Source organism: Pelodiscus sinensis, chromosome 21 (genome assembly GCF_049634645.1).
Source record: "Pelodiscus sinensis isolate JC-2024 chromosome 21, ASM4963464v1, whole genome shotgun sequence".
NCBI classification, from domain to species: domain Eukaryota; kingdom Metazoa; phylum Chordata; order Testudines; family Trionychidae; genus Pelodiscus; species Pelodiscus sinensis.
In genome coordinates, this window is record NC_134731.1 from 1,702,320 (window position 1) to 1,729,444 (window position 27,125).

General features: G+C 47.5%; 1 protein-coding gene across 2 annotated transcripts in view; it reads right to left on the reverse strand.

Moving 5' to 3' along the window:
- FAM222B (family with sequence similarity 222 member B) overlaps positions 1-15,140 on the reverse strand; it is a 42,385-nt gene extending 27,245 nt beyond the window's left edge. Inside the window, exons 1-2 of one of the 2 annotated variants that reach the window (XM_075904517.1) lie at positions 14,953-15,140; positions 12,206-12,265 (exon numbers count right to left, since the gene is read on the reverse strand). The gene's annotated coding sequence lies outside the window, so the exon portion shown is untranslated. The remainder of the gene's footprint in view (positions 1-12,205; positions 12,266-14,952) is intronic. The other variant, XM_075904516.1, reaches the window with a different exon arrangement.
- Between the last annotated feature and the right edge of the window lie 11,985 nt (positions 15,141-27,125).

Sequence of the window (27,125 nt, forward strand, 5' to 3'; positions counted from 1 at the left end):
GTAAGGCAGGCGTCCTGCCTGGCCTGGCACTGTGGGCCATGCTGCATCCCATAAGCAGCTAGTAGCACGGGGAGGGGAGGGGGACGGGGAGGAGACCCTCTGTACGCTGCCCCCACCCTGAGCACTGGTACCACACTCCCACTGGTCAATTTCTGGCCAATGGGAGCTGCCTGGGGATCTGTACCTGCACGGGAGAGCTGTGTACAGAGCTGCTTGTGCGCCTCTGCCTAGGAGCCCGACCTGCTGCTGACCACGGACCACGCTGTGCCCTGGAAGCGGTGCCAGGGGAGACAGCAAGCTGCCTTAGCACTCCCACAGAGGCAGCTGGAGGTAAGCCCGTGCCCAACTACGAACACCAACCCCAGCCCTAAGCCCCCCCTGCACCCCAGATCCCTCATTCTGGTCCCCCACCACCACCCAGAGCCTGCAATTTTCCCTCAACTGGGCCGTGAGAAAGAAGTTGAAAATCACTGTGCTAGAGAAGACCACACACACCAGTGTGACTTGGATGGAGGTGTCTGAGGCAAGGTCTAGACTTGACCCAGAAAGGTCAGTTTAAGGTATGCAATTCCAGCTTCGTAAATAACATACCTGGAGCCAACACACCTTAAGCTGAGGCACCATTTACAGTGGGATGTCTAGTGAAGACCCGCTAAATCCAGTGCTCAAGGCACAGTCAGCACCAGTACTCCTCAGAGCCACGAGGAGTAAGGGAAGCCACCAGCAGTGTGCCAACGGGCAAGTCCTGAGCATTCGATTAAGCAGGTCTTTATTAGATCTGCTAAATCGAATGCCAGAAAATCCAGCTCCATGTGGCCTGACAAACGAAGAACTGAAACCTGCAGAAAGCGGCCATGCTAACTGAGGGAGGGGGTCACTCACCTGGTTCAAGAACTGACATGAGTCGGAGGAGAGGAGCAGGCCCTGTAAGAGCCTGCAACCCTCTGCAGAACATGGGTGACACCTGATAAGTCAGAAACACACACCAGTTGTTTATGGTTTTACCAGTGTTTCTGCTGTAACGGTTGTGTTGTAAGCAACACCTAACAGCACATAGGTCACTGGTTAAGCCTGTCGCTGCCTCTGAGCAAACAGGACTGCAGGTTCTGAACCAAAGCATGGACAGCAGGAAGAACGGCAGCCTCCCCGCCCGGGCTAACTGAAGACCGCTGTTGAACCCGGGACAGCTCAAAGCCGGAGCCCGCAGAGAAGCCCCACCGCGGAGCAGAGGTGCTGTGACTCAGCGCAGACACCCTGCGGGAACTGCACCAGCAGTTTCATAGCGCACAGCGCTACGCAGAAGTCCGGAGGGAAACTGTACCCAGCTGACACGGCAGCCTTTAAGCCGTTGGCCAATGCCACCAGGCAGAGTGCAGTTAATCCAGAACTCGGCAGGACACTAGACTAACGTCCCCACTCTTGAAAGCGGTTCGAGGGCCCTTCAGTGCGAATACACGAGCCTAGGAAATGCCTGCCAGATCCCTCTTCTGCAGGGCACTGCATGCCACTGCCTCACAGAGGTTAGCTCCTCCAACTTGGCAGGTGCTGTGCAATTGGAAGACACTTCTATAAGGAAGTGATTAAGATTAGGGGTATGAACGTTTAACGAGTGGGGGCTGGAGCAGCTCCCCACCCGCCACAGACAAGGATGCTCCAACCGGGATGGAGCAGCAGGCCTGGGCACCCCACAGGCAGGAACTGCTCTGGCCAGGACACCGGAGTAGTACCTGCCTGAAACGGCAGGGGTGGGCCCAGCTCCGGCCCAGAAGCAGGCTGAGGGAGGGGGAAGAGCTTGCTCCAGCCTTCCGCCCAGCTCCCCTTTAATTTGTTAACCAGTTAAATATGTCTAACCAGTTAACTAAACAAACCAGATTTTACATCCCTAGTTACAGCTGGTTAAAGTACCACATCCACACAATGCAAAAAAAAGAAAAAAAAGAAAAAAGTTGAAGTTAAAGTTAAAGTTATGGGAAGTCTCAACTGCCTCGTAATTCCTCCATCGCAGATTTCCCCTCATCGAGAAAGATACTGCATTGTCACTCAACTTCTTCCTGCCTCCGAGTGATAAGGAAACACACTACACATTAAACGTCCCTTACAGTACAATGCAAAACTCAGTTACAGCCCCAGTGACATTAGCAAACATATGTGCAGAGCTTGACTGTGCTGCATTTAGGGGAAAAGCACAAGCCTGAAATTAAGGATTTGTAATTCATTGAAAGAAGATAGAGGTGTTGTGTGTAGTATTCTTTCACCCCACTCCTCGTGGCCCCGTCTGTGCTGTTCTAACGACACACTATCCTCCCCTCCAAAGCTGGGAACAGAATCAGCAGCTCCAATTCCCAGCAGTCTATTTGTCACAGTCGCATCACTGACGATAGGCGATATTTCTCTCTAATGGCTGCGCCACATGCAGGCTACATTACTACTGTAGTGCCTAATGTGGCGAATCGAAGGTCAATATTCATGACAATCACTGTTTGTTCTAGTTTTATTTTTTAAATCTCATTAATAAAATGTACTTAAGAGTGTTATTCCCTTGGCCTGAAGTGAGTAGCTTCCATTTACTCACTAAGTTTTGGGAAATGGAAGCCATCGTGAGTAAGAAAAATTACCACCATTATGTGATCATGATTGTTTTCCTGTGCATAATTACAATCAAATTTCTTCAAAATGTACATTTAAACTAACAGGCAACAAGTTTTAACAATATGTAAAGTGTGAAAAATGCGCCAGCCATTTGGTAGCCAGACCCTGGAGAAGGAAAATACTCTCCTAGGCCACATCTACACTAGACCTGGAAGGTCTGGTTAAGGTATGCAAAGGTAAGCCGACTCATAAGTCGGCCTCAGCACCATCTTCACGGAGGGAGGCCGACAAGAGCAAATGCACCCATCAGCTTCCCTTACTCCTCATGACTGCCAGGAGAACGGGAGCCGCTCTCAGCATTTGACTTAGCGGGTCTTAACTAGACCTGCTAAGTCAAACGCCAGAAGAGCGATCTCTGGCACAGCAAATGGAAGATGCGGCCCTAGTTTTTAAAATTAAAATTAATTTAAACCTCTAGTTGCAAATACGCAGAAGGTCCAATCTTTACTTGCAGATGATATACTGTAAGTCTGGAGAGCAGACACTAGTTTCCATACAAAACAGAAGGAAAAGCCAAGTCCAGTCTTAGTAAGAAAGGCACTTCTGCCTCTTTATAGCACAGCAGGCCTGAGACATGCTGAGCCAGGACTTTACAGTCAGTGCTCTGTACATGCCTGCAGCATGTGGCCATGTTCAATAACGCTGAGAGTTCCTTCAGCATTACATGCTGTTAGTACTGAATTTAAGTTCCCAGCTGTTGTCCAACTCTGTAGCCCAACTACAATGCAGCGGTTTTGGGGTTGGGAGGAACAGCAGACTTGCAATAAAGATATAAAACTGCAGACTAAAGGTTACTCCTTGCTCCACTGCAGACACCCTGGAACACATTGGGCAAGACACCCTAGTTAAATCTGTTTCTCCAGCTTTGAAGTGCCCTGTGCTATCACGGTTGTCCCTCCTGGCCTAAGAATCTATGCTCTCACTTCACAGGACGGCTGACAAGGCTTAGTATTTGGAAAGTGCTTTGAGACCCTCCAAAGGAAGTCACTATACAAGTTCTCAGTAGTAGCAGTCTTGGCTAGACACCTGCTAGTCAGAGGTTGATACAAGAGGGGCAAATCAATACCAGGAAGATGCAAAAGCAGCCTTCTGCCTTCACTGAATTGGAAGGATGCTCTGTGCCCTGCCGTTGTGTTAGCCCAGAGCAATTTTTCAAATCAGCCTCTATTTATTAAGTTTCTGAGGACCATGAAGGCACCCTTGAAAGCTTCTGACTATGAAAGAAGGGCTTACATATGCCCACCCCCACCCACCACCTTCTAGTTAGCCCGTGTGGGTCTCTGCTATCTGAAGCTTTGCTCGGAAGTAGAACAGGCCTGAGTCTTCTTGCTGGTGTTGCTGTTACCCACCGTTCAGCAGAGCAATAGTGAAACTGCCTAGTCCTGTCTGCAGCATAAGAGGCAGAGCTCCAGAGGATGGCTGGAGGCAGAGTTTCATTAGAAAGAAGTCGGGGGTTGCAGAAAGAAAGCTTCCATTCTTCTGGAGCTCCCTCCCCCCCCCCAAAACGGTCAGAGGATTTCATGTTCTGGTACCACAATGGAGCTGTACTGTAACTAGACTACACCTGGAAAAGAGGGGTGGCCAGGGTGTGTGGGATCAGAGCCAGAGTGCCACAGCCCAGCACAGCCGCAGCTCTAGCACAGACACGACAGGCCCTCAGTTCACTGATGCGCAGAGCTCCCAGCAGCCTGGGATGTACGGAACGCACGCTGGTAAGACCACGGTTTAACATCTCCTACAAGGGGAGATGCCTCCAGAAACTCAGGACCTCTTAGCCTCACCACTACACAAAGACAATGGCCCAGCCCTGACTGACAAGTGCGAGCACCATTTACTGACACCCCCCAACACTACCTCCTAATACAGAGGCGGGTAAGATCCGGACCATGGGCCTCACCACAGGGGCCCTCAGGCACAGAGCAGCCGCCGCTTCATAGCGGCCCCAAGTCACCTTGAGCTGTTCCCTGTGGCTTTCTGCTCTGGGCACCGGGGGAGGCTTTGCTGAAACCGGCCAATGGGAGCTGAGAGTCAGTGGGGGTCAGTGCGCGAAGCCTCCCCCACCAGGAGCAGAGAGCCATAGGGAGCAGCCAGGGAGCCTGCCTCAGGGTCCTGCAGGGCTGCTACCCAGGAGATGCCTACATACGTGCCTCCCAGCCACAGCCTGCCTGCTGGCACCCCAGCCTCTCCCCCCCGATCACCATCCATAGCCTCTGCACCCCCTTCTCCCACCCCAGGTCACAATTCCATCCCAGACCCTGCACCCCCTCCTATAACCCCTTCCCCAGGCCAGAATCCCCTCCTGCACCCACACCCCCTCCTGGATCTTGCATCCCAAGCCCCTACCCCAGATCAGTCCCCTTCACCCACATTTCCCCCCCAGACCCCATACCATCTCCAGCATCCCAGTACCTACCCTGAGCTCCATTCTAGATCCCACTCCTCCTCCATAGAAAAGTGTGGGCCTTGACCACTTACCAAAGTCTTGAAGTACCTGTCCCCTGTCAAAAATTATTGCCCACCCCTGTTCCAATATTAACCTCCAGCCAAATCTGACCTGCCTTCAAAACTCTCAAGGTGGTAGAAAGGTAAAAACTTTCACTTTCATTTATCTGCATTCATATAGCTTATAAATTACGTGATTGATAAAAGCTCTACAGAAGTTATAATTAAGGGGTTTTTGTCCTTGGAAGACATGCTCAACTCTTTGGCACTCATACCTTTAATGAAAAGCAATTATCTTGCTTTGAATAGCTGAATCTACATCTGCAATGCAAAGAGAGACTAATGAATGCAATATTCTGGGAAAATAACGCACACAACAAAACTCAAGAATGCTGTCAACGCAGTACTGATTTTGAAAAGGATGAAACTAATCACAATTCTCATCCAGTTTGGCAGAAGTAAGTGCTTTATAGTTTACCTGGAACTCTAATCTAGGATGCAATCCAGCAGGAAACAAACATGTGTTCTTACACAACTAAATTCACAATTGGCTTTTTGGAGCATTTGAAATGGAACTCAAAATTTTACACAAGAGCTATATTCAAATGCCTAGCAAATGACCAGACTTGTACATTGCAGTTTGGGCACCTGTTGACTGCTTACAAAGCAGGCAAAAATAAAGTACACAGATACTACTGAAGGCTGTTCTCATAAATCTAATGCTGCTTTCTGCATTTGATAAATGCGAAAAACTTTCCTTTAAGAGAAAAGGCTCGGCATTAAGCAAAGGCTAGGATACTGTTAGCTATGGGTGTGCGAGGCCAACCTTCAACAGGCAAGTTAAAGTCTGAAATCTACTGTTGTCTCACCAGAAGTGACGTCCAGCACAGAAATTCGAATAAGGAATGTAAACTGCTGACTTGAATTTCAAGGCTAAGTACTTGCATTAAGAACATAACATCTGGTTCTCACTCCTGGAGAGACACGAGACATGGGCTCCTTACCATGTCTCGTGACACAGAGAAAAGCCAGCAGATTACATTTGCTGAGGAAAGAAGGAGCAAGGTGCAGTATCTCCATGAACCAAGACAAGTTGCTGAGCTGACGACTCCCAGAGCAGATCAAAACTACTAATCAGAGCTGTTCGGAAAGTCTACCCCTCCTGCATACCAGTGTGAACGGAATCCTGCAGATACAGACTAAACAAATCAAGGCAGCCCAGATAGTGTGGGATAAGCTATTTTCAGGGGAGTGAAGGGAAACTAAGGCAGGAAAGGAACTGATTTTCTTCAGCGTGTTGTCCCTATTGGTCCCCTCTGACAGTGCACGAGCTGCCAACAAACCCCATTTCAGAGCCAACAGAGGAGCGTTATCTGTCTTACCGCAGCACGTGGCAGCCCCAGCCATGGACACGGCCCCATTGCGTAGGTGCTCTATGACCAAGAGCAATAGGACCGTGCCTATCCCAGAATACTCCAATCTAGGTGAAAGACAAGAGACAAAGGATGGAGTCAGAGGGGGAAAAGTGTTTCTCCGGCTTTTTACAGCCAAGGGTGCACCTTTGAAATTCCAACCGGGGGGGGGGGGGGGGGGGGGGGGCGGAGATGGGGATCTGCAGAGGTAAACTCAAAACACAGGAACGTACTTCCATAGACCAGTGGGGGTACTGGGACCAACCCCATTCAACCTATTTATAAGTGAGCTGGAGAAAGGTGTAGACAGGGAGGTGGCAAATCTGCAGATGATACTAAACTGCTCAAGATCGTTAAGTCCAAAGCAGCCTGTGAAGAGCTTCAAAAGGATCTCACCAAACTAGGTGACTGGGCAACAAAATGGCAGATGAAATATAATGGTCAGGGCTCTCCGAGTGGCAGCGAGCTCTGCTCGCCTTCTGCGCTCTGCGCATGCATAGATCATTCTGCACATGCGCAGATCACTCTGCGCCAGCTCTTTCGGGGTGTAATCTACTCGCCCGTGGCAAGTAGATTACATTGTTTGTCGAGCCCTGAGAATGGTGATAAATGTAAAGGAAAAATTAGAAAAAATAATCCCAGCTCTACATACAATATGATGGAGACTAATTTAGCTATAAGTACTCGAGAGAGATCTTGGAGTCATTGTGGATAGTTCTCTGAAAACATCCACGCAATGTGCAGCGGCAGTCAAGAAAGCAAATTGAATGTTAGGGATCATTTTAAAAGGGACAGAGAATAAGACAGAAAATATCTTATTGCCTCTGTATAAAACCATGGGACGCCAAGATCTTGAATACTGTGTACAGATGTGGTCGCCTCATTTCGAAAAAAGACACAGGTAGTGGAAAAGTTTCAAAAGAGGGCAAGAAAAACGATGAGAGGTTTAGAACAGGTCTCATATGAACAGAAATTAAAGAGACTGGGATTTTTCATCTTAGAATAGAGGAGACTAAGGGGGGGGAGATAAGATAGAAATCTATAAAATCAAGACAGGTGTGGAAAAATCGAATAAGGAAAAGTTATTTACTTGTTCCCGTAAGAACTGGGGGTTCACCAAATGAAATTAATAGGTGGCAGATTTAAAACAAACAAGGAAACTTTTGTTCATGCAGTATACAGTCAACTTGTGAAGGGGAATGCACAGTCCATCTGTGGAACTCCTTGCCAGAGGATGTTGTGAAAACCAGGGCTTTAACAGGATTCAAAAAAGAACTAGATGAATTCATAAAGGTTAGGTCCATCAGTGGCTATTAGCCAGGATGGCTAGGGATGGTGTTCCTAGCTTCTGTTTGTTAGAGGCTGGAAATGGGCGACAGGAGAAGGATAATTTGGTGACTCCCTGTTCTGTTCACTCCCTCTGGGGCATCTGGCATTGGCCACTGTCGGCAGACTGGACACTGGTCTGACACAGTATGGCCATTCTTATGTGGTGATATTGCTCGCTCAGATCCCTCTGAGATGCTAGCCAGTAGTGACAAAGTAAGGAAAGGGCTGGGTCCTATTAGTTGAAAAGAGAAACATTTTCTCATGTGTTCATTTGGCTTTGTGATGAACACAGAGTGAGGCTTTGGAAAGGTGCGAATCACCTGGAGGGATCTCAACAGATGGCACACAACAGATAGCTGCTAAAGTAGCAGATATCCACGCCTCCTGTAGAAAGAGCTTTAAAAGTTCTTCTCATACAAGAATTTCAGTGAGCACAGACCATCTATATCCAAAAACTAATCTGTTTACAGGGCCTCTGGATTCAAGAGTCCTGGATCTTTTCTCTAATTATGCACCATAATAAAACTAAGGACTTTAAAAGACTGCCTACTGCCAAGGAAATAACCAACTGTTCTCTTCGCATTCCAGGTATCCGACCAACCCTAACATGGAAGATCGAGAGGCTCATGTGTTTGCTTTAAAGGAAAGGTAGAGGCCACCAGAATCAAAATTTTTGGACAGGAATCTTATAACTGAATCCTTACAAAATCTGCACAAGGATGACCTGTCGCCAAAGCTCCTACCTGACTGGTTCCAAACCAGAGAATTTGCCAAACCATAGGGCTATGTCTACACTCTGCTTCTCATGCAAGAAATATGCAAATGAGGCTAAGCGTGGAATATCGCCAAACCTAATTTACATACCTAATGAGCTGCCATTTTGCAGAAGAGGCTCTTGCGCCAGGAGCTGTCTACACTGCCCCTTCTTGCGCAAGAAAAACCCTCTTGCGCAACGCCGCTACACTGACTTTTTTCAGGAATAACGGCATTGAGCAAGCGGGTTTTTCTTGCACAAGAAGGGGCAGTGTAGACAGCTCCTTCTGGAGTAACAGCCTCTTCTGCAAAAACAGCAGCTCAGGTATGCAAATGAGGCTTGGCGATATTCCACGCTTAACCTCATTAGCATATTTCTCGTGCAAGAAGCTGCCAGTGTAGACATAGCCTAGGAGGTCGCTATTGTTCAGCAGCATTACCAGCACTGCCACTGCTTCCTGGGCTCTGAGATGTAATTTGGGGTAAATTTAAGCTAAACAACAGCACAGAACACAGAGTCAGGACTGGGGGCTGTAAACAAACTTTATGGGACGGCAGGAAACTTGGCCACACTCATGGTAAGTGGACACCAAGCTAACTAAAATCATGCCGGACCTGGATGTTGACAGACCAGAGCATGCCAGACTAGAGAGGCTCACCCAGCACTTCTGAATCTCTCCTGGCAACTGATCTAGTTGGAATGGAAGGATCTTTCGATGAGAGATGCGAGAAGAACAGGTGCCTTCGACAACCGAGAACCAAGATTCTAGGGCCACATTCTCAGGTTACAATTTGGATGTACACGTTGATCACACTTTGTAATGGGGCTGTGAAGTGTTTGGCTACATAATCGTGACAATCCCGAGGGGGGGGGGGGGAGAAGAGGAGGTTCAGAGTCCATTCTCTCGAAGCAGCAATGGGAATATAGTTGAATGGGAGGAACTTCTGCACTTTGGTTTCTAGGATGCTGGAGCACAGAATCAGGCACACACTCCTCCGGGCTGCTTTGAAATGGGGCCTGTCCCCATGAAGCCAAGGACAATCTCCTGGTGAAGATGTGCAGAGGCAGAGTTACAAAGAAGCAGCCCTGTTCCCAAAATATTGTACCAATACTTGGCATTTAGAGCATTGCTGTGTTGCTTGTCCATTTCATCCACCTGAAGGACAGGTTAGGTAAACTTTCTGCTCTTTAGAATCTGAGCTAACACTCCTGGGCTGTACTTCACAGACAAGGCCCCAATGCACATGCCATCATAAAACCTTGACTTCTTCCTTCCTCCAGTGAAACTTAAGCGTCTCCTTTGTTTTGCTACTGATGTCGGAGACTGAACATGCTCCATTGGGGAGACACACCTCGTGATTTTTTTAAAAAAAAATATACTGATATCACTTCGGTCAAAACTATTTCAAATCACTTTCAAAATTTCAGTTGTAATATCTTTAACTCATGTAAGGTCTAAAATTCCTATCTTAACTTTTCATGAGCAGCTTGTAATATAATTAATGCAACGAAGTCAGATCTCATTTCAATGTGCAGTCGCCATAAATGTTACTAAAATACATTTAACATTCAATAAACCTAAACCATTTTCCATTGCAGCTCACTCTAATTTGCATTTACAATAGATCAAACTCCTATCACGCAGAATTTAAAGAGGAACTTCCTTTTGCATGGAAGATTTCCATCTTATTGCAAAGAAGAATGTGTCACTTTACATGAGTATCTATCATGGAAAACCTATTTTGAAAGAGCACCGTAGCATTTGATTCTTAAGAGGCCTGTTAAAGTTAACCATGGTGGGAAACTACTTTTCTTTGCTATACACCACCAGCGTAAGACCTTGATGTAATACACAACAGCATGGATCTGGTTCAATGCACTTTCTCCCCCAATTTTACAGGCAGATTCTTAAATTGTGAATGTATTACTTGTTAGTATTTTGCACTGTCTTGCTCTCTGACATAGATAATACTGTTTCTCGATTTAACTGTTTTCAAAAGTTAACCCTAAAAAACTGCCCTCGCCAATACAGCCAAAATATAAAGGCTTCAACAATCAGGAAAGCAGTCCATTTTAAAATAAGGAATTATTCTCTCATTTTAACCTAGTGCCAAACAAGGAAACTATATACCAAATGGATTTAGGAGAGATGCTAACAACACTGTTGTCTCTTATTTATTCCTGGATACAAACCTAGCATGTGTCCTTGAATCGATGGCCCTGCAACACCAGGCACTTGACAAGCGGATCACTCCGCAACACACATATGCCCAGCTCTTGAACAAGCAACTCCAGGCTGCTTTGCCAGCTAAGGCCAGCCAGGACAGTTTGGAAGTGTCTAGTTCAGGCTCTCACAAAGAGCAGACCTGTAAGTGACATCTTAAGGATTAAACTGATTGAGATGCAATTTGCCTAGCAACCATTCATTAAGCAGAGTTCAGAAACAGGCCAGCAATCTATTCCCCCTCCTTATCTGAGCAGTAAACAGCTAATAGTCTCCACTGTGTCCTCTACCCTCTATTTCAGACACATTGCAAACAGCTCTCTCAAACGTTAAGCCTCCTACAGTAAATCTCATGGAACAACCCCATTTCCTAAATACATACAGGATTGAGTTCCAGCAAGCATCTGACAAGCCTGGAACAGCTAAACCCCCTATCCTAATGCAAATCCCAGAATGAATGCATTCACAGGCCTGTTCTGTGCACCAAGAACCCATCCCAGCCTTAAAAACGCAACACCAAACATATCAGGCAAGGCTTTGGCACTGCTGCTCCAAACCAATCTTATTCCTTCCCTTCAACTTCTGAAAGGAATCAATTTCTATTTCTGAAGGCTTTGATGTAGGCTCGCTCTGAAGGAAGAGGACAAGTCTCACTTTTCCTCCTACTAAGCACTGCTTTTTTGCCCACTAAAGCTTATGTCCAAATAAATCTGTTAGTCTTAAAAGGGACCACAGGACTCCTTGTTGTTTTTCCAGGACAGAAGAAAAACACCATCAGAGAAAATTAAACCAGCTACTTCGGTCTCAGTAGTGCAGTGTGTTTCAGCCACTTAATCTCTACAGCTATGGTAGGTCATGATTTCACATAATTGTTTCCTCATAGGTAAACAGCTGATGGTTTCCAATTTTGCATGTAAGTTAAATGATCGAGATTAGCGTAGACGTCCTATGATTACAGCTGAGTGTTTCATCTTCTATGTACAGTTCTTTTGGGAAATCATTGACACACAGTATAGCACTATTAAATATTTAAGGAAAAAATAAAACTGACAATAAATTAATGTTACATCATAGAATTTCATAAAGGCTGAACACTCTCACCAAGCAGCAAAACACAGGACTTTACTTTTATTAGGAAGTCATCAGTAGTTGATGACTCAGGGGCTCCTTTGCAATTCAATGCCTACGTGTCTATAGCCTAAGCTATCACTTCACCTACTCAACCAAATCTCAAATTAAAAAAGAAGCTTTTAAAGACACAGCAGTGTTGCAATAGTTGCTGCAATGCTCATTGGTGTGTTAGAGTTAATAGGCTTCCCAAACATTGCACTTTAATTAAGAAACGGGTTCCCTGGCAGAGAATGAAATAAACATGATGATGCAACAGTTACTAACCCGATATGGTGTTCAAATGCATTTGAAGGAGCTCCTAAATGCAGCTTCCTGTCCTAGCATCTATCGTAAGGGGAAGATTGCATTAATAGGAGTGTTTGTGAGCAAGACAAGAGAAGTCATTCTTCCGCTCTACTCTGTGCTGATTAGACCTCAGGTGGAGTATTGTGGCCAGTTCTGGGCACCACATTTCAAGAAAGATGGAGAAATTGGAGAAGGTCTAGAGAAGAGCAACAAAAATGATGAACGGTCTAGAGAACATGAGCTAGGAGGGAAGACTGAAAGAATTGGGCTTATTTAGTTTAGAAAAGAAAAGACTAAGAGGGGACATGATAGCGGGTTTCAAGTCTGTAAAAGGAAGGAGAAAAATTGTTCTCCTTGGCCTCTGATGATAGGACAAGAAGCAACAGGCTTAAATTGCAGCAAGGGAAGTTTAGGTTGGACATTAGGAAAAACTTCCTGTCAGGGTAGATAAGCACTGGAATAAATTGCTGAAGGGGGTTGTGGAATCTTCATTGCTGGAGATATTTCAGAGTAGGTTGGATCTAGACAGTGCTTGGTTCTGCCGTGAGGGCAGGGGATTGGACTTGATGACCTCTCAAGGTCCCTTCCAGTTCTAGGATTCTAAGATACCAGTGAGTTAACCACCAAAACTGTAAACTTAAAGCAGAAAGGTCTGTTGTGAACCTAAACCATGTCAATCCTGAGCTAAGAACCTACCAGTCTCCAACAGAGCTCCGTGTTACTGGCTGCCATCTGGTTACAACGACCTCTGGAATCTATGCTTTGCTTACTAAATGACACCAAGTCACTTGGGTTAAGATTTCCAATGTGCCTCAGAAACGGTGTTCAATCTCTTAGCATTGTGCACTAGACACCAGTCATGCCAGCTCTTGGCTAATCAACATAAAAGATACTTGTTCCACGTATTTAGTTGTAAACTTTTTATAATTGGGCATTTCCAATCCGCATAGGCTCCTAACCTACTATCTAATTGAGGGAGTTTGTGTGTCTGTCTCTGCGGCCATCTGTCCAAAACAATAAGAGCCAGCACCACCAACTTTGGTATGCAGCCTCCTCTTATCATAACTTAAAGCCAGGTCAGGGTTTGGTTGTGACAGGACAATGGGATGTGCCTGGAACATGACTGAAAGGGAGGGGACAGTTATACTGATGAATGACCACGGGGAGCAGCAAGTGCCCCAGCCCTGAGAACCAGCCACTGGTGGCAGCATAGCCCCCCCACCACCTCAGGCCAGACCTGCAGAGAAGCCAGTGGGCAGCCTGTGCAGCACCCCCTGTGAAGGTCCCCAGGAGAAGCTGGCAGGTGGCTTGCGCCCTTCCCGCTACTCATCCAGGGCTGGTCTCCGGAAGAAGTCAGTAGGCGGGCCACATGGCCCTCACCACCCTGGACTTGTCCCAGACAATGCCAGACTGTATGTTTCTTTCAGTTACTGTATAAGCACCAGGCGGTTACAAAGCGTTAATTTTAAAGCTTTACCTTTCAAATCCAATTAGGAATGATTTTAAGTATCAAACTCAGCACTACCCTGATTTCTGGTGGTTCCTAAGCACTCTTCCTGGTCCTACAAGGTAGTAACAGATAGATAAGACCCCACTTCAGCCCAATCCAGAAGAGAAGTACTGCCAGGGCCAGCTTCAGGCACAGCTAACCAGAATGCAAACCAGAAAATAAAAGCCAAGGGTGCTTTCTACAGACCAGGGAAGGAAAGGTCAAAAAGGACTGGGTTGAACAGTAATCCTCCCAAGGAAAATTAACAGGGTCAAATTCAATTCGGAGAGGGGGAGGAGGGAGAGAGGCACTTTCACAGAGCCTGAGGGACAGGCCATGTCTGAAAGGAGGCGGGAGAGAAGGGGAAATAATCAGGAATCACGGGGTTTCTGCAAGAGAAAAAGGAAAGGAAAGGAAGGCCACAAACGCAGGGCCTAGGGAGTCCTCGGAGGCAGGCTCGGCTCTGCCGGAAGGCCGCTGGGAGACCCTGCAGCCCCGCTACACCCCCCCAGAGATACCCACATCCCTCGCCTACAGAGGCACACGCAGCTCACACTCCAGACACACACCCCTCTCGTGCACGGCCCGCATCCCCCCCACCGCCCAGCCCCCCCCCACGGCCACCCCAGGCCCGCACCCCCCACCACCACCACCCCAGGCCCGCACCCCCCCCACGGCCCAGCCCCCCCCCCCACGGCCACCCCAGGCCCGCACTCCCCCCCCACGGCCCAGCCCCCCCCCCCACGGCCACCCCAGGCCCGCACTCCCCCCCACGGCCCAGCCCCCCCCCCACGGCCACCCCAGGCCCGCACCCCCCCCCCACGGCCCAGCCCCCCCCCACGGCCACCCCAGGCCCGCACCCCCCCCCCACGGCCCAGCCCCCCCCCCCCACGGCCACCCCAGGCCCGCACCCCCCCCCCACGGCCCAGCCCCCCCCCCACGGCCACCCCAGGCCCGCACCCCCCCCCCACGGCCCAGCCCCCCCCCCACGGCCACCCCAGGCCCGCACTCCCCCCCACGGCCCAGCCCCCCCCCCACGGCCACCCCAGGCCCGCACCCCCCCCCCACGGCCCAGCCCCCCCCACGGCCACCCCAGGCCCGCACCCCACCAGGCCGCACATCCTCCCCCCCAAGGCCCAGGCCCGCACCCCCCCCCACGGCCCAGCCCCCCCCACCAGGCCGCACATCCTCCCCCCCAAGGCCCAGGCCCGCATGCCGCCCCCCCGCCGGCTCTGACCGGGGCCCTGCTGGGAGAGGCGCGGGCAGCCCCCATCGCCGGGGCCGCGGCAGCTGCTCGGGGCTCGGCGCTCGGCATCGTCCCTCCGCCCGGCTCGGCTCGGCTCGGCCCCGCGCCGGAAACCGGCCCCGCCCGGCCTGACGGACGCCGCCTCCCGCCAATGGCAGCCGCGCGCCGCCTTTGTTCGCCCGCGCCGCCTCACAAAGGCAGCGGGCCGCGCCCCGCCCCCGTGCGGAACGCTTTTTGTGCCGCGCGCCGCTGCGCACCACCGCCGGAGACACGCCCCGCCCCGCGCGGCGCCTGCATCTCCCGGGGCCCCGCTCACCCGGGAACTGAGTCAGCGGGGTTTGACGGCCCTGCTCCTGCTCCCGGCGCGCGGCCCCTCCTGCAGAACGGCCTGGCCAGGGCCCGGCCCTCCAGACACTGCTAGAAAGCTCGTCCTGGTGGAGTTACTGGGGGAAGGGCCGAAAACCCACACACGGAGGGTGGCGACAGACCCCTTCCATTCCCTGGCCGCAGGCGGAAGGCGTGAAAGCCAATGTGGCCTCTCATTTTTCCATCCATGTGCAGAATAAATTACGTGCACCAAGGCCTGTGTGGATGTGCACCACTGCGAGACAAGCATGCTGTCAATCAGCCGGGCAGCACCTGCATCTCTCTTGGGCAGCCACCCCAGTGCTCAGCTTATAGGGAATGCTGCCAGCAGCCCTTCTTTCCTTCCCGCCACTGCCCTCCACAAGAGGGGAAAAGCAGCAGAGGCCTTCCTGTGTCTGCACTCTGAAGCCGGGGAGGCAGGATGCAGATTCCCCTTTCAACAACATGACTAGCCAGAATCGAACAGGAAAGCTGGGGCTGTAAGCGGGGCCCATGAATACGTCCTCGGTGACTATCCCGCCTTCCCTGATCTCAGCCACTGGAGGTGACAAGAGACCGGGGTGGGGTGGGGTCTGGTCCTTTCTCACAGGACCCTTACAGGCTAGGACAGTGATTCTCAAACTTTTTGGCCCGTGGATCACCTGGCTCAATGCAAACCTTTCCACGGCCCCCCAGCTGATTATGTAATTAATGGTGCATTTCCATTATTATGCCCCAGCCAATTTACTAGTGCTGCACCTGGGAAGAATGGTTTCATTTACATTATTAAACAGATTAAGCGTTTTAACTTCCTCATGTGAGTTTATCAAACCATTTAAAATAAAGAAAAATATGAATTTGTCCAACACAAAAGGTTTTTTTTTTTTTATTGATGGCAGGGGTGTGGAACCTTTTTTGAGTCGGGAGCCACTGACCCACAGAAAAATCAGTTGGGGACCACACAAGTGAGCAGCAAAAAAACTCCTCCAAAACCCCCCAACCCTCACTCATGTGGCCCCTCTCCCCATCTGAGACACTTCACTCCCCTGGCATCCCTGGGAGAGGGGATGGGACAGGAAGGACTGAGGTTCAGGGCTTCCCATAGGCCAGATTTACTTTTCTGGGGTTCCACAGTTAGTGGATTTTATGGACCCCCTCCTTAGGCTCTGGGGTAGGGACAAAAATGAGGGATTTGGTGTGCAGGACAGGGCTTCCAGTGAGTGGGATAGGGATGGGGTGCAGGATCTGGGAGGAAGGTGGGGTGCAGAAGGGGGAAAGGGTACAGGGTCTGGGTGGCAGGTAGGGTGCAGAAGCAGGCTGGGAGTAGGGTGTCTGGTTGGGGAGAGGATGCAGGAGCAAGGGAGGGTGTCAGAGAGGGCTGGGGGTAGGGTGTCTGGCCTGGATGGGGCTTGGGGTAGGGTAGGGACAGAAGTGCCTGGAGATAAAGCTGGGGGGCAGAGGGGGGATAGGGAGATAGGGGGCAGGGTGGCCCTAGGAATAGGGTTGGGGCAGGGTGGCTCAGAGGGGGGTTCAGGGAAATGGGGGTGGGGTGCCCCTGGGGGAGGGGGCAGGGAGGCTGGGCGCGGTGGGGCGGAGGTGACTCTGGGATGTCCAGCCCTGCGGGAGGTAGAGTCCCGCGGGGGTCCGGTCCATGACGTCCTGCAGGTGTGGGCTCCTCAGCCTCAGTGCCACCTCCTCCCACCACTGCCGAGCATGGCACAGCCTAGCCTGCTGCTGGGGAAGGAGGAGGGTGCCCAACGCCCCTGCCTGGCTGGGCCCCACACAGCCCGACCTGCTGCCTGCAACACCGAAGCAACCGAGGGAAGCAACCACTATTGCCATGGCGACGATGGCTCGGCGGGGTCTGGGGGGGCGGGCGGGACTTTCCCATGGAGGTGGGCGGGGTGGCGCTCTTCCACCTGTAGCTCTGCGATGCCGGGGGGGGGGAGAGGGGAGTTTGCTATCTTCACCTCTTCCTGCGCCCCCTCCAAGTCGGAGCTGGTGCTGCAGCCTCACGGCTGTGCGCCAACCACAAGGCTCAAGTGGAGCTGCAGCCCACCTGGGAGGCGGCTGTGGACCACGAGTGGTCAGTGGACTGCCCTTGGAGGACCACTGGTCAAGGAGGAGGGATACGAAAGACAAAGGGAAGTTTCAGGCCTCCCGTTAACGAAAACAGGCCTGTGAATTCTTACGGTTACGCTTCTTCTTATCCATCCAGATGGGAGGGGTGCAGCGTGAGCCCATTCCAAGCAGCAGGGCCCACTCCGCACCCTGGCCATTGGCTCCGGTGCACAGGTCGCACACATTAGACTGGGTTAATGACAGAGGGGCAGTCAGGCCAGTCCTGTGCCGTGTGTAACCCGTGCAGGTTACAGCAGCAGGACAGGAGCTCCCACTCTGCAGGAATGTTTCATTTTTTGAAGAAGTTTTGGTTCATGTTATTTCACATTTGCAAAAAAACACAAGATTATGAAGAAGCATCCAACAGCTGTTTCAGATCCTGTGCATTACATAGGAACATAAGAACGGCCGTAGTGGGTCAGACCAAAGGTCCATCTAGCCCAGTATCCTGTCTGCCGACAGTGACCAGCACCAGGTGCCCCAGAGAGGGTTGACCGAAGACAATGATCAAGCAATTTGTCTCGTGCCATCCCTCTCCAGCCTCTCACAAACAGAGGCCAAGGACACCATTTTATCCCCTGACTAATAGCCTTTTATGGACCTAACCTCCATGAATTTATCTAGCTTCTCTTTAAACTCTGTTATAGTCCTAGCCTTCTCAGCCTCCTCTGGCAAGGAGTTCCACAGGTTGACTACACGCTGTGTGAAGAAGAACTTTCTTTTATTAGTTTTAAACCTGCTACCCATTAATTTCATTTGGTGTCCTCTAGTCCTTATATTATGGGAACTAATAAATAACTTTTCTTTATCAGCCCTCTCCCTCTCCACACCACTCATGATGTGAGGGGACTCGAGGTCCAACTTCATGAACCTATGCTCAATACTCAAAGAAGCGCACAGAAATATTTCCAAACGTTATTTATAATAAAATAGAGTGATCAAGGCAAAAGGCTCCATTGCTTTTGTTATTCGTCATTAGAAATTACAGTTTCCAGATCAAAAAGTATACTATAGAATGTTCTTTAATGTTGCAGTTAACCGTTACACAAATATGTAGTCACCTCACAACAATTCCAAAGTGTTCTGATTGGTAATGCTTTCTAATCCTTTGGCCTACTTTGTCCTAATTTGACTTATCAAATTAGGCCTCCTACTGGGAAGTACTAAAATTGCAGTCCCCCATTGGGACAAATACCTCTTTCACTAAACAGATATCGAAACACTAACGTGTTCCTAAAAAAATGTTTTACATTCCTTGAAATTGTCATTATTCAACATTTAGAAAGTGTAATTTTTGGAGTTTTCCTTAAAGCATTTCATAGTACAGTCAGTCCCCGGGTTACGTACAAGATAGGGACTGTAGGTTTGTTCTTAAGTTGAATTTGTATGTAAGTCGGAACTGGTACATATTGTAGGGGAAACTCTAGCCGAACATTTCTCCAGAGCTCAGTTTTATTCTCCCACACCTCTCTTCCCTCCATCCTTTATTCTCAAGCTGAGGTGTCTGCTGAGAAAAGCCGCTCCGCATCTCCCTGGTCTGCTGGGCAGGGGGGCGCTAGCTTCGCGTCTCCCTGGTCTGCTGGAGGGAAGCAACTAGTGCGGGGTTGCCTCACCCCGTTTGTAAGTAGGGATCTGATGTAAGTCGGATCCATGTAACCCGGGGACTGCCTGTAATACAGCTGATGCCTGAAGAAGCTCCAGTAAATATAGGCAACCCCTGATTTATGATTGCCCGACTTGCGACCCCCTGCATTTACGGCCACCTTGTTCTGGGAGACGGAGGGCCCCCGACTGCCCGGCACAGCTCTCGGCCAGGGCGCCATTCATGCTGCTGGCTCCAGGAGACTACAACTCCCAGGCGGCAAAGCGGACCAGGAATGGAACCCCCATTCATAACATTGCCTCTATGGGCAATAAGGGTTCGAGTTACGATGGCCCGACTTACGACGGTTCTCCAGGAACCAATTAGGTCGTAAGTGCGGGGGTCGCCTGTATCTTTCTCATTTCTAATTTTCTTGTAAAACCTAAGGACTCCAATAATGCTCTGCAATTGTACAGCACCTTCCAACATTCAAATAATTTGAACACTCCTGTGAGATAAGAGCATATTAATCATGGAACCCTAGAACTGGAAGAGACCTCAAAAGGTCATCAAGTCCGGTCCCTTGCCCTCATGGCAGGACCAAGCACCATTTAGATCATCCATGATAGATGCCTATCTAACATGCTCTTCAATATCTCCAGAGATGGGGATTCCACAACCTCCCTAGGGAACTTATTCCAGTGTTTGCCCACCCTGACAATTAGGAAGTTTTTCCTAATGTTCAACCTAAACCTCCGTTGCTGCAGTTGAAGCCCATTGCTTTTTGTCCTATCCTCAGAGGCCAAGGAGAACAATTTTTCTCCCTCCTCCTTGTAACACCTTTGTAGATACTTGACAACAACTATCATGTCCCACCTCAGTCTTCTCTTTTTCAAACTAAACAAACCCAAGTCTTTCATACGGTTGCCAGATGGTTTAACCAAAAATACCGAACACCTCCCCCCCCCAAAAAAAACACCAAAGAAAAAATTCTGTTGAGAAAAAAAGGGGGGAGACCAAAGTTGTTGGTGGGGAGGGGGGGGAGAAAGGACCCTGAGAGTTAAGCAAAAAAAATTTTTACATTAAAAATCCCCGGCATGGCCCCTTTAAGAAATGCTTTTGAGACCTTTTGGCTCTAACAGGCTGCCGGCGGCCATCTGCCATCTTGTCTCCCTGCGCTGGACCAGACAGCTCCCCTGCGGAATCTGGTAAGCACCCGGGATTTTCGCCTCCTGGCCGGGAAAAAAAAATCAGGAAATAACGGACATTGTAGGTGTCTGGTATTTTCTGAATTTTTTTTACTGGACAGGAGGTGAAAATACCTGACTGTCCAGGTCAATACTGGACACCTGGCAACCCAATTCATTCAATCTTCCTGCATAGCTCATGTTCTCTAGACCGTTCATCATTCTTGTTGCTCTTCTCTGGACCTTCTCCAATTTCTCCACATCTTTCCCGAAATGCGGTGTCCAGAACTGGACCCAGTACTCCGAGGACTAATACTACAGTTGAGGCCTATCATGTTCACACTCATCTAGAGTAAATAAAAATGTATCTTTCACCAATCCTGAACTTTTGTAAAAAAGTGAAGGAAATAAATGTTTCCAAAAAAATAAAACATTCTCAAGTCCTCTGTATGACAATAACATTCCAGCATCAAATCAGAAAGCTATATAGTCTTTAAATAAGCCAGAAAACTGGAAGGACATGAGAGTTTCCTCCCAATAAGAAAAGTCAAAGTTACGAGTAGAATTTTAACTGGTAACCAAATATCCTTACTCACTCTTTACTGTATTCAGTACTAACAACATTAGGAGATGAGAGTGCTTCACAACAGAGAATTCTCTTATTACACTCTGCTCAGGACTATTTAAAAGTTGAGTTCTCTGCACAAACCATCCATGGTTCTAGGAGGATCTTTGTTTCCAGTCATCATAGGAGAATTATTTACCCATCGCTGGTGACCTTCCTAGAGAAGTTAGATTCATAGCAGTTTTTGAAAGACTGAGCTAGCCTAGAACATTTCCCAAAAGAGGTTGTCACTTTTATGGATGTGTGAAAGATCACATAATGGCTACCATATTTTGTTACATAATCACTGCATGCCCAGCATCTAACTCAATGCTATGAGATTTTAATTGAGCATTTATTTGGCAAGTCCTAGGGGTGTAAGATGCAGCTTATGGGAAAAAACGAAAACACTTAACACATTTTTAAATACAACTTTCACCCATACACCAAGTTTTATGCCTTGTCATAGGGGATAGTACTACAACAGGATAAAATCAAATGTAATTGCTTTTTAAACAGCTGCAACAGCTACTTTAATTTTCTTTCAACAGCAGTAAGTTATTCATAAATCAAGTGGTTCACAGAATGACGAGTAAATAGAGCAGAACACATTCAAGGAGAATATAAACCCTACACAATGAAAGACAATTTTTCTTACACACCGTGCACAGCCATTTTACAAATGTCACAAATAAACTACCATGCTACAGGCACCGAAAGCTTTAATCTTCATTAATCCTGGGATGCCAGACAAGGGAAGATCAAGGGAGGAAAAACCTTACTGATGAAAAGACACCTTGCCAAATGGGTACATGTTAGGAATGGTATTTAATAACTGGATGCAATTTCTCTCTCACACACTAGATGGTACTATTAAGAGTGCTAAGTACACTTTTTTCCACCTCTACTTTTAATTTGGTTGATTGGTTGTAATTTATATGATATATGGCATTTAGAATTTCTCAGGCTTTAATTCTTTTAGTGTGCATCTTTACTCATTGTTAGCATTTATGTGGGAAGATAGCTTAGGCTAATTAATGTAATTTTCTACATGTTGAAGATTGATGCCATATATGTGGGAATATAAAACAAAATATTGTATTTATTAATTACACATATTTAAAGTAAGTTCATTACAGTTCCAAAATGTTAAAACTAGCACAGAGGTTTAATCACAAATGTAAATATGCAATTGGAAATACTTTAATGCAATAAATCCCAAAATATAACAAATGTTAATAATCAAAAGCATCACCTAGCAAATATTCAGAAACAAGGGATGGTTAGAACGGGTACAAGATTTTCCAAATATTTATTTAGCTTTGGTGTGGAAAACTAGATTCCTAAAGAATATCAGGAGAAATCTTATAAGAACAAGATGAAGTCTTGGGAATGAGAAGCTATAGACCAGAGCAGAAGATTTCAGAACTGAATAGAAGTATCTACAATTCCTTTGAAAAATGCTTTCAAAGTGAGCTATTCCAAAACAAAGTCATTTCTAAATCCATACATTTGAGCCCTTTATTAAAGAAGGGCAGGGGGAAGAAGTGCTATGAACTGAAAAAGGAAAACTGACTGGCTAGAGATACTTCTGTTAGCCTGCTTTGGCCTTTTCCCGGGGTTGGTTTTCATAGATATTGGTTCCCAAGTGCTCACAACTGTGGAGAATGTAATGTTAAAGGAGGCACGAATTAAGAGCTCCAGTAAGAACTCATTATCAACTTTATGTATGGGTGAAAAAAATGAAAGCCAGCATCCTGGAAGAATTTCCAGTAGTTGAAGATAAACACTAAATGAGAGTAACCCTCTGAATTGTGAATAATTTGGCACTTAAAAGAAAAATTAAATAAACTCTTAGTACTCAAGCCAAGGGCTTCTACTTCTGTTTAAAATGGCACTGTTCTCAAAGGGCTCTGGAGGGCTCAGCATCCATGCAGTCCTATTATCTCATACAATTGGGGGGTGGCAGGGTGGGGCAGCAAGAGAGCCATAAAGAAGGAAGCCAATTATAAGCAACATAAAGCTAACATTAAGAACATAAGAACAGCCAGACTGGGTCAGACCAAAGGTCTATCTAGCCCAGTGTCCTGTCTGCCCACAGTGGCCAATGCCAGGTGCTCCAGAGGGAGGGAACAGAACATAGTTTTGTAATTAACAAGCGGAGATTGCAGTCAGTGTATTTTCTTATTATAGACATCAAACAAAAAAAGAAAGAACCTTAAGAATGGTGGGAACTTACAAGGCTGGGTCCCACGAGAAACGACGGAACAAATGGATGCTTTAAGGCCACTGACCCGGCTGAAAGGAGACGTGATTGGGTAATTAGAAAGGATTCTCCTTTCTAGATGTTAATTGGATGGACATAGCTCCATTGCATAGAGTGCAGGCGGTGGAAATTAACCTCAGATTAGTAGCACTGTCTCACTTTTAAACTCACATGATGTTCTTTCCATTCCATGGTAATTTTTATGTAATAAGCTGATGGCTTAACTTGAATCTTGGTCTTAACATAAAGATCACACTGGATAATAAATAGTCTTTTGGAAAGTTCTCTCTACTGTGCATTCAGAGATAGATGGAACAACACAATATCCTAAAACGAAGGGTAAGATCGCAACATACAAGTCATTTCAAATGCATGCTCAAAGATTTGACTGGGCAAGCAAGAATATAGGTGGCATGACATAGCAAGTCATGTTGTTACACAATGGTAGCAGAGAATGAAAAAATCCATTACTGAATACTCAAATGGCCAATATGCTCTTTGATGAAAACAGGTCAAAATACATTAAAAAAAATAATGAGCTTTGGATTCACTGAACATCTAGAGGTTAGACATTTTGCTCAGCCAGGAACCCCATACTCCCCATATTTATGGGGAATTGAATTTGGTTATCATATAAAAAATTTAAAAAAACCAACCCTGAAGTAGTTTCCCTGTTCTCGGTACAACACATCACTAGACTACAACACAGGACACAGAAGTAAAAATTCCAGAAAAAAACAAAACCAAAATTTGATACTGGGCTCACTATGATAGCAAAGCGCATCACGTCACCTACTTCCTCGTGCTCTCACATGGTTCCAAAATTAGAAACAATCAGAATCCTACTGGAAACAATATACAGCATCTTAGCTGGGCCACCTGGACTAAATACATCAGCAGTGTGTCACTTGGCAGATCATTTTTTGACTTACTGATTTTAAAAAACTAAAAATAAGCTTTACTGTCATGTTAAACCTTTTTCTTTGCAACGCTATTGCTTTCCCACTGTGACAAAACAAGAGTTGCAAACAGAATTTAAATGTTTACTTAGACAGCAGCCTTAACAACACTGAAGATGGGTTTCACTCACTGAAGACAATCTAGCTTATACAATCCTATTTATAAGAATGAGAACATAAAATCCTACCTGAAACTATGTCCAAGATTAGAATTTTAAAAGTTACATTTATAGTAAAAACAATTTTGTAATACATTGTCCAAGAGTATATCCATCCACTCCTCTATTTAGGTGTTTTGATTAGTTTAGTTCTTCATATAATGTACATGGATGCACTTAAACTTCATTACTCTATATGCAAAAAACACAGCACAGTTCTTAAAGTTTTACAGAAGCTTTTAGATCTTAACTTGGGTCAACCACAGGAACACCAGGCCAATTTAGAATATTGCGTTTAAACATTTCTCCTGCCCACTCCTCAAAAACCGACAAAGCTATCCAAGAAGACTTACTCTGTGTCAAAAGCCGACTAACTACAGTGATCAAATTGTGCCCTTCAAGAATCAGTTCACAAATCAGAATTGCTGTATTTTTTTCACAGGTTCTGAAGAGGCTAATTTCTAGATGCAAAACCCATGAACATTCTGAATATTATGAGCACAGTAATTCATAATCCCTGTGCACAAGAGAAGCGTGTTCGTGACAAGGTTATCTGAACTACACACAGAACAGGAGAATACGAAATAATCAACAGATAGAACTAGGGATGTAAAATCCTGGTTAACCAGCTAACCAGTTAAACATTACCGTGACCTCATGTTTAACCGATTAACTGACTAAAATGGGATCTTGGCTGGGGACTGCTCCAGTCCAGCTGGACTACCCCCCAACCCCATACTAGGACTGGCTGCTGGCTCCCAGTTCCACATTGGAGCTGGGACTGCTGCTGGCTCCCAGCTCCCGCCCCCCCCCATGCTCTCCATGGACAGAATCTGCTCTGGTCCAGAGCTGCTTCAGCCCCCCCTCCGGTTACCGGTTAACCAGGACTGGTAAGCATTACCCATTTAGGCTGATGCTTACTGGTTACGTTGTTACCCTTTTACATCCTTTGTAGCACAGAAATGGCAGCGATAAGTATTAGATCCCATGCACCACAGTAGCTTTTAGAAGATGTAGGTTTCAAAGAGCCCTGTGAGTAACACCAAACTTAACAAAGCCTTTGAAACAGGCGAGTAGCATGAAGACTCAGCAGTCAAAGGCACTGAGCAGAACGACACATACATTTGGATAGGACAGATTAAAGCAGGGCTACTCCACACGTGGCCCCTTTGTTTGTGGCCCACGGTGCAGTTTGGGTTTACTCAGGGCTCAACACACGGCCCGCAGGTGGGAGCCAAAACAAAAAAGTCGTCAATAGAACGGCCTTCTGTTGCGATGCGTTTTAGTAGTTACATTCCTAGACTGTCATTGCTCATTCCAAGTGCTGTTGTAAGGGGGGAAATGGGGGAATGTTGCATTTTATTAATATCAGCAGAAAGGACTGAAACGGGGCCTGCGTGTGGTGTAGTCTTGCCTTCATCTTTGTATTCATGCCCGTTAGCATGAAAGAAGCTATTTGCATATATATTTGCGTGTACATGCGACCACACTTAAGTTGCAGCCCTCGCCATGTGCTGAGAGTGTCACCGTGGCCCCCGGGGCTTTCAAAGTGGAGTAGATCTGGATTAACGTGTCACCAGTCAAGGGTAACTGTTAAAAATAATCCCGCTAGCGTAGGTCAGTATCTGAAACAGCAACAGGACAGTTTGGGGAGAGGTTGTCTTTCTTATGAAGAATGTTACCCACACTCTTCTCAAGCCACAACATGCAATTAAAATATTCTATTATACTGTACATGCTACACTAGGCCAGGCAGGTCGATGTAAGGTACACAACTCCAGCCACGCAAAATGCATAGCTAGAGTCGGCTTACCTTCAACCGAACTGTGGCGGCGTCCACACGGTGGGAGGCCAACAGGAGCCAACTCAGGTTCCCTTACTCCTTGCAGAACAAGAAGTACAGGATGCCAGCAGGGGCTGCCCTCAGTGTTTGATTTAGCGGGTCTACATGAGACCTGCTAAATCAAACACTAGAAAATTGACCTCCGGAGAGTCCATCTTCTCCCTGACATGCCTATAGCTTACTAGGCTTAGAAACTCACTGGAAAAGTTACAAATACCACAAAAGCATCCATGCCAATCTAGACGCTCTTTTGCGGAAATACTTTTAACGGAAAAACTTTTCCATTAAAAGTATTTCCGCAAAATCCTGCCAGTCTAGACGCAGCCCAGGAGTAATGCCACAAAAGTCAACATTTATCAACTCGGGTACCACTCAGTGTGACATATAGACAGACCATCATGTGGCCACCTGCAAGTAGTCAATGATAACAGATCCTACCACTGTCCATGAAAAAACATGCACTTTATAGCGGGGAGGGATAGCTCAGTGGTGTGAGCACTGGCCTGCTAAACCCAGGGTTGTGAGGTCAATCCTTGAAGGGGCCAGTTAGGGATCTAGGGCAAGTCTGCCAGGGATGGTACTTGGCCCTGCTGTGAGGGCAGGGGACTGGACTCAATGATCTTTTGAGGTCCCTTCCAGCTCTAGGAGATAAGTGTATAACTCTCTATATTATATGATTCATCTAGCAGCTCCAACCACTGGATCACTAAGCAGACAAGATTTGGGATATGTATTTAGGGGCACATTTAGAAGTTCCACAAAGCCAAGCATGGGAACAGGATAGTCCTTGGAGTAACTGAGTCAGGCAGGAAAATCCCCCAGAAGTCCATTTTACATCCTACATTTTGTCTTTGGAAAAGTTTATGGGCTGGATTATCCAGGAGGTCAGACTAAATTCCCACAAGAGCCTGCCTCGCTTTGGAATCTATGAATCTGCCAAAGTGGTTACATCTCTCACTAGTCCAGTCGGTCCCGCCACTAAGGGAGACAGAGCGATTTACGGGGCATGCTTTTGCCGTGGTGGTGTGGGTTAGTTGGGGGGGGAGGGGCGCAGCTGTCATTGGCTCTCGCGCCCTCACGTGCTGGCCAAAACCGAGCA